An 8,208-nucleotide genomic window follows, 5' to 3' on the forward strand; every position below is an offset into this window, starting at 1 on the left:
TAGAGTAGCATTTTTACAGGATTGTCCTTTAGTTTTGTTTCTACTTAAACATAGGGGTAATAACTAGTTTCACCACACGCGCAAAGAGCGTGCGATGAGGCTTTTTTTTTTTAGTGGTCATATTTTGTAGAAAAAAAAACTGTTTATTTATATATATATATATAATTTTTATTTTGAAAATATAATTTATAAGTGGATAAAGTAATTTGAAAATTAACAGGAAAATGGTCTTATTTTTTAGGCAATATTTTGGTGGGAGTTAGAGTTACATTTGTCCTGTAGTTTTATCTCTACTTAAACATAGGGGTCTAAGGGCATTTTTGAACTAAAAAAATGAGGAATCCAAATAGGAGAAGCCCCTTAAATAATAGTATAGATAATATAGATATACAAAGGAACCTATTGCTTATGCGACTTCTATAAGATAAGATCATACTATGTGCAATACATATCAAATCAAGTGAGAAAGTATCATATTGTAGATGTGTATTGACTACTCTCACATGTCCTTTTATGTATCAAACAATATGTAGATTATATAAATTAAAATTTATTTATTTATTTGTTAAGGTTACTTGATTTTTGTGGAAAATAAAAAAACGTTACTTGGTTGAATCTAATAAAATAACATGTTCTTCAATTTTTTTTTTTTTTTTTTTTACTTCAATCTTTCTCTCCTACAAAATTTGGACCACGTACTTATACTTTAGTTGCACATATGCAAAATTTCCCCCATACATTTGATACTTTAACTTCACATAGACCAAATAAAATGAGAGTTAAGCGAGGGATTCACATGTGCACCTCTATGAATCAAACCATAGCCTCAAGGTTCAATGACTTTGTAGTGTACCCCCTTTTTTTTTTTTAACATTTTGCAATGAGTAACAAGAGTTATGAAGGAGTTGGATCCCATGCAATATTCATTTCCATGGTTGAGATTGAGGGTTAAAAATATAATTTCCAATCTCATCCCTTAAATTTGAAATTTTTAAATGTGTAAAAAGTTTAAGATTTTTTTGATCCAAAAGTTGAGATTTAAAATTAATTTGTTAACTCTCAATCTCATCCATTGAGAGGTATTAAGTAACGAGTATTGCACGGGATCTCAATCTTGGGGAATGATCACATCCAATTTCCTTCCATTTTTAGCAAGATGTGTGACATTTATTTGACTTTTTCTTTTTAAATACAAGATAAAAATTCTACTTTAACTCAACCTAAGTGTATATATGTATAGAGTTCCCTGAACTCCGGTTCTTGTCCCCCACACCCCACATAAATTTTGTACTTGTGGAGTGACCATCATGTCAAGGGTGCGCGGTGATATTTATTTGGCTTTTAAATGCCATTTATTTTGCATCTAAATAAAAATAGGAGAGAATTAAATAATTCAATAAGAATACAAATCCTTTATACTACTTTTTATGTTCTACTTTATGTTCCACCAATGACAACTTATCATATATTGTTTTAATTTTCCTTATAAAATGACTAAGGTTTACAATGGAAAAAATTGAAACACATAGCAAATTATGATTGATGGAACACAAAAGGTAGTATAGAAGATTTATATTTAATTCAGCAGAAGAGGATCTTACTCCATACGATCCTAACCACTAACCCACAACTTTTATTTTTGTTGGAAGTATATGATATGACTTTTTTTTTAATAAGGAAAAGTTTAGTTCCAAATATGTTTGGAGTTATTTTATTTCAACCCATAAAGTAGTGATTAAAGAGATCATCTATATGTTGTTTTAGTCATACTTTTTTTTTAAGAATCATGTGACTTGTTTAAAAATACACATGAATAATTTTATAAATTACCATATAACGGGATTGAAAAGATAACTCCAATTATGTTTGGAGACATTTAGCAAAAAAAAAAAAAAATTATGTTTAGAGCCAAAGTTTGTTCTTTATTAAAATAAATGCGGTAATCTTTTATTTTTTATACTGCAATAGTTTAAATTTCATTGCCGAATATGTAAGAGAGTGTCTTATTTTACAATGAACATGGGTGCTTCTTCAATCCAAATTTCCACTGAATAAGTTTTAAGCTCCTATACAATTTTAACAAAACCTCTTCCGGAACAATTAAAACCTTTATAGGTGGAAGTAAGAGCCTTTCCATTTAAATTCTCTTCATTTTGTCTATTATATTTCACAATTAAGATGTTATTTTCAAATCAAATAATGTACAGCCACATCATTTATGAGGTGTCTGGTCTCATCTTTGGCATCTTCAATCAAATGAGCTTGGATCTATTGGATATTAGAATTACCAATCTAATTGTCAAAATCATGGTTGCAGGGTTTCTCAAAAAAGATCATGGTTGTAGCATCCCCTTCAATGATGATATCTTACACACTGATTTCCATGGCAAACCATGGCTCTTACCGCTTCTAGTGCTTTTGCATCCTCAGTATTGCCCCCATGGAAGTTCTCGCACTTGCTATTACATTTCCTTGAGGATCTCATACAAATACCCCAATGCCAAAAAAATTGTTTCCTCTAAGCATTACTCCATCAAAGTTTAGCCATCCAAAATGACCTTAGCTCTTAGTTTTCTTGGTAAATGGGGTGAAGTTATAGTTTTAGTACTCCAATACAGTTGACAGGACACAAAAAATGACACGTGATAATTTTTAGACACATATTATACATGTGTCACATTTATGATATGTAGTAATGTGGCATCACTCTCATGATATTGATGCTCTAATAATGGAGTTCATATATGCTAAGAGATATAATAATGCACGTATTGGATGCATCATGTATGAAATACTTTCACCATATATAGCCCTTGTGATTTGAATTTGGAAACTCTGTTTTTCGTTTTTGGGGCCAAGCCCTCAGCATGTGGAGTCAGTTCCTAAACCTGAAAACTGAAAACAATTAAAGTGAACTGATCTCTCCCGTGTGCAAATGCATTATAATGCAGCAGTTGCAATCCTAGTAGCTAACGTTGACATGACATAAAACACAAAGGCCCTTATAAATGAGCTAAGTAAAGAGGTTGGCTGAAGTGGAGCCCTTTTCATAATGATTGCTGAGGTTTTGATGTGGAACAACTCAAAGTAATATTCCTCTGCCTCGATTATTCTACCAACAGTTCTTTGATTTTTTTTTTCTTTTCTTTTTCTCATTTATAGTCATCAAAATTATTAAGGACTTCAAGTGGAGAAGAGAATCCTACATATCCACATGAAACAGGACCCCATATAATCAGTACTATTATGGCCGAGAAAGAGAGCCCAGTTAGGTAGCCAATACTCACTAGAGTAATGCTATGGAGTATGGAGCATAGACATACTAGTTTTTATAACTTTTCTTACATAAGTTGTTTATCCATGTAATATGATATATTGATAATTGTAATTAAAATAATATCACTTTTGATATAAATAGTTGTAATCAGAGTAATATCATTTTTACTTTTTTTTTTTTTTTTTTGAGAATGAATATCATTTTTACTTGAATTCATTATTGATACAATCTTTATTATGCACCGATCGTGATAAGTTATGTCAACAATTATGAAAAATGCTATATTTATTGACTTTAGACTAATTAAATGTTTTGTATTATGTAATTTGATACAAACACATGCACGTATATGAATATTACATCACCCAATATAATCAATCAACAGTAAAATTATATGTTTTCACCATACCCATCATGCTTTTATTAAATATAAAGAAAAATAAAGATTAATGATCATTTCCTTGATAAATTGTTGAAATTAATTTTCTTTATTATTGTAAAATACTCTAAATTTAATGTATGGTTTTTATGGATTTGATAGTAAACAATAATCAATTGATTCATTTTTTATAAAATAAGACAGTAATCAATTAATCCAAAATTTGATATATATAATTAGGAATGGCAATGGGGCGGGGCGGGGCCGAAGGATGGGATCTTCGTCCCCGCCCCGCATGGTTGTTGCCCTTCCCCATCCCCACCCCGCCCCGCCCCAGGGTGCGGGGCATACTACCTTGCCTCATCCCCGCCCCTTGGGGCCCCGCAGAGACCCGCCTTGCCCCACCTCTAATACAATTTTATATATATAAATAAATTTTTTGCTACAATAATATAAATCACAACAAAACAAAATGTTTTAAAATCCAAGCATTTAAATAAACCAAGTACTTAAATAGTCTAATACGTAACAACATAATTCAAAATTTCTTATAACAAAATAAACATTGTCTTTGCATGAACAAAATCATCAAGGATAATTGACTAGTTCTTTAACAAAATAAACATTGTCTCATAACAAAATAAAAATTGACTAGTTCTTTAAGAATGATTGTCTCATACCTACTGCCTAATGGAAGCACTAAGTGAGTAAGGGACCGGCCTTTTTTTTCCTTTCAACTGTGCTCCTTTAATAGCTACAAACAAAAATACTAACTTTAGATAGAAAAAAAGAACCAAAATTCAAACTGGAAAAAAAAAAAAAAAAAGATTTAAGAAAGACTAAAACAAAAGGATTGAGATGAACCTAAAAAGTAAAAAGCAACGTCTTGGACTTGGGGACCTGGAGTAGAGTTTGGCTTAAAATTGAAAAACGTGTATAGGCTATAGAGAAGGGAGAAGAGTCAGCGGCAATAGCAGTAGGTTTAGAATAAAAAATATTAGTGATTTAGGGTTTACTAAATTTAAAATTGTAGTCCTTATTAGTGTGGGGCGGGGACGGGGCGGGGCAAGGATAAAAATACTAAACCCATCCCCACCCTGCCCCGGGGTGCGGGGAAAAAATATTGCCCCATCCCCACCCCACCACCTTTACGGGGCGGGGAAAACCCATGCGGGGTGGGGCGGGGCAAGGCGGGACAAAATTGTCATCCCTATATATAATGTGGACAAAACACATAAGATTTACAAAATATTAATTTAATACAAAGTCATTAAATAGTGTAACATTAGTCAAAAGCTAATTTTGGTCAATGTTCTTCTCCCATTATATTTTTATTAACCAAGTTTTTTGTCAAACTTACTCTTAAGTTATATGTTTTTCTCATGCATGTCATAATTAACAAGAATCATGATGTTTATAGGTTAAGAAAACTGTTATTTGACATCTAAATAAAAAAATAAAAAATCTTGTTATCTATAAATGGTACAAAATTTGAGTTTTTTTTTTTTAAATATTTTACAATATATTAAATGTGCGAGATATAATAGAATTTTAAACATATGACATTAGCTTCATGATGATTACTTTTTATCATCAGGCTAAGACATCAAATGATTTTTTTATATGGGCGTGCTTTGAATCCTAAAAATCTTATTCGATAACAATAAACTTTATTAGTTAAACTTACTAGAAGCCATAAATGATTTCTATTGTTACTAATGGCATCCAATTGGTTTGTAATGTGGCATGCATAATAAATCTGAAGAGAATATGCCATTTAACAATGAATTGGACTTAAAAGTGAACATAAGGTTGGGATGGTAAATAAGTTGACATGCACACTTGTTTTTGTATTTTGAAACCAACAAGAGACAAAACATATAAAAAAAATGTTATCTCAATGTGTTACAGCTCACTTGGATTGAAAATGAAATAGCATTCAAATGAAAACAATATTATATAAAGAGGATTTTTTTTTTTTTTTTTTTTTGAGAATTTTTTCTCAACAACATTAAAGATGTTCTAATAAATAATAGTAAAAAATTTGAAAGTAATAAAAAGAAAAAAAATAAATAATAAATGGAACATGCTTTTAAAGAGGGGGCCCCTACCAAACTCGAAGACATATAGTTAATGTTCGTACCCAAAAAAAGAATGAAATACTTGTTGCTTGACTCACTGACTGTTTGTGGTCCTTCAATATTAAATATTATTTAAAAAATAAATAAATACTAAGTTAATTTTTTAATTATTTGTATGGGAGATTTTCACGACGGAACTCTTACACTACAGCATAAAAAAATTATTATATATATATATATATATATTGGGGGGTGGGAGAGTGTGTTAGGGATCTCATCATCTCATATTAAGTCAGTGTCCTAATTGACACGTCCCTTTTGGCCTCTGATTCCGTACTATTCCAAATGTGAGTCGCCAAAATGTGGCAGATACTTGTAGTACTACTACTATCATCTTGACCTTGCTTTTATGAATGAATTCTGTATTAGCTGTAAATTTTCTCTGGTGGAAAAAAAAAAAAATATATATATATATATATATTTATATATAAGAATATATTAACATATGCCCTTAGTAGATACATTAATAAATTATTTTATAAATTTTTTTATAAAAAAACAAAAAAATAATTAATTGTTTTGATAATTTTTCAATTTCTCATAAAAATATTTTCAAAATAGATGGTTAATATATATATATATATATATAAATAATTAAAAGAGTAGAAAAGAATAAATTGACAATGTTCTTATTTTTATGAGAGTGAAATTTGACTTACATATTGAAAGAAGGAGAAAGTTGTTATGCACATCTGAGATGGAGACACATGTAAAGTTTTAGTGCAGACTGAGCCAAAAGATACATTAAAGAAACTTTTATGTAAACCTTTTTTGTTTTACTTTTCTATTTTTAATAGTTTATTTGTCATTATAAAATATATATATATATATGTGTGTGTGAATAATAAAATATTTTATATTAACAATTAATTAGATATGATAAATAAAAGAACCTAAAAAATGATTAGGAGTTCGATTCTCAATTTGTTGTTTCACATTCACCATTCATTTTCTCTTTTGGGTGGGGCACAAATGAGCTATATATATATATATATATAAGTATATATGTGTGTGTGGGGATGCTCTTATGATGAAACTTACTCTTATGAAAACACCGTATAAGAGAGACGTGTTGAAGTAATAATCTATGAAATTGATGGGTTTTAATTAGCTCAACTAATAATATTTTTTATTTAGCCGGTTTATCTTAATAAAGTTTTTACTAATCCCCTCATAAAAAATAAAAATAAAAACTAATAATATTTCTTGTCGTCAAATAATAGATTTGGGATTCAAACTTCACCTACACAAAAAAATCAATTAGTGTCTTAATCTACTGATAAAGAGCAATCATCATGAAGTGGATGTATAAGAGATATGATGTTCAATTCCCGCCTATACCAAAAACTTATTGGTGTCTCGGTCCAATAATAAAGAGCTATTATCTGGAGTGGACACCATAGATTGAAAATCTCTCAAAAAAAATCATGAAGTGAATGTCATAAGTTGAAATTTCATCATATTTATTAAAAAAATAACAATTATTAAAAAATTATTTATACATTTAAAGGAAAGGTTAATGAATATCCAAAGGGTATTATTTTAAGAAATATTTTTAAAAATATTTTATAAGAAAATAATAAATTTTTTTTTCTATAAAAATAGTGTCAAAATTTTTCTAAAGTTGTTAATTAATAATTACCCTAGGCACCGTTAACATCAACCTAATCAGCCTATATTTAAAAGGATTGCTGTTATGATTTCACTCATTATTAGATCTTACAAGAGCATCATGAGCAATACTCCACTTTTGTTAGTCAAAAGGTCCTTTTTTTTTACTTTAGTTAGCCAATCTTTCAAAAACACTTTCCAATCAAACTAAATATTCTTGTTATATTCGATTTGATCATTTGAGTATTCCTTTGTAATCATTTCTTTGTTTTGATTTCAAACTCATCATGAATTAGCATCTCCTATTCCTCATTTCCCCTAATTTTTTCCCTTTTTTCTCTCTTTCCCATTACTTTCAGTCGCCACCCTGACCTCATTTCGTTCCTTTTTCTCTAAACTAGTCAGATAACTCCCACATGCTTTGGCCAATTGTGACCAAAAGGTGAGCGAAATGATGACTATAAGAGTCAATACTTGGGGGAGCGCTTCTATAGAGTTGGATTGGATTTTCAAGTGTTGTCATTTAGTTTCATATTCTTATATACTTTTCCTACCTTCATCATAGGTCACAACTCGAATAACTCAGCTCAACCTAAAAAGGCATATTGAGGGGCTCAACATGTCCACAGTTGATTTTGAATCTTTGACAATTTGCTATGATCCAAGAAATCACTAGCCATATTTGAGTTTATATCTCAAAATAACTAGTAACAATTGAGACTCCTCGTGATCACTTATAAAGACTAGTTTGACAAAGTAAATATCCAATGTGAGTCTCAAAAGATGCCTACACAACACAC

Source organism: Quercus lobata, chromosome 1, assembly GCF_001633185.2.
Source record: "Quercus lobata isolate SW786 chromosome 1, ValleyOak3.0 Primary Assembly, whole genome shotgun sequence".
Lineage (NCBI taxonomy): Eukaryota > Viridiplantae > Streptophyta > Magnoliopsida > Fagales > Fagaceae > Quercus > Quercus lobata.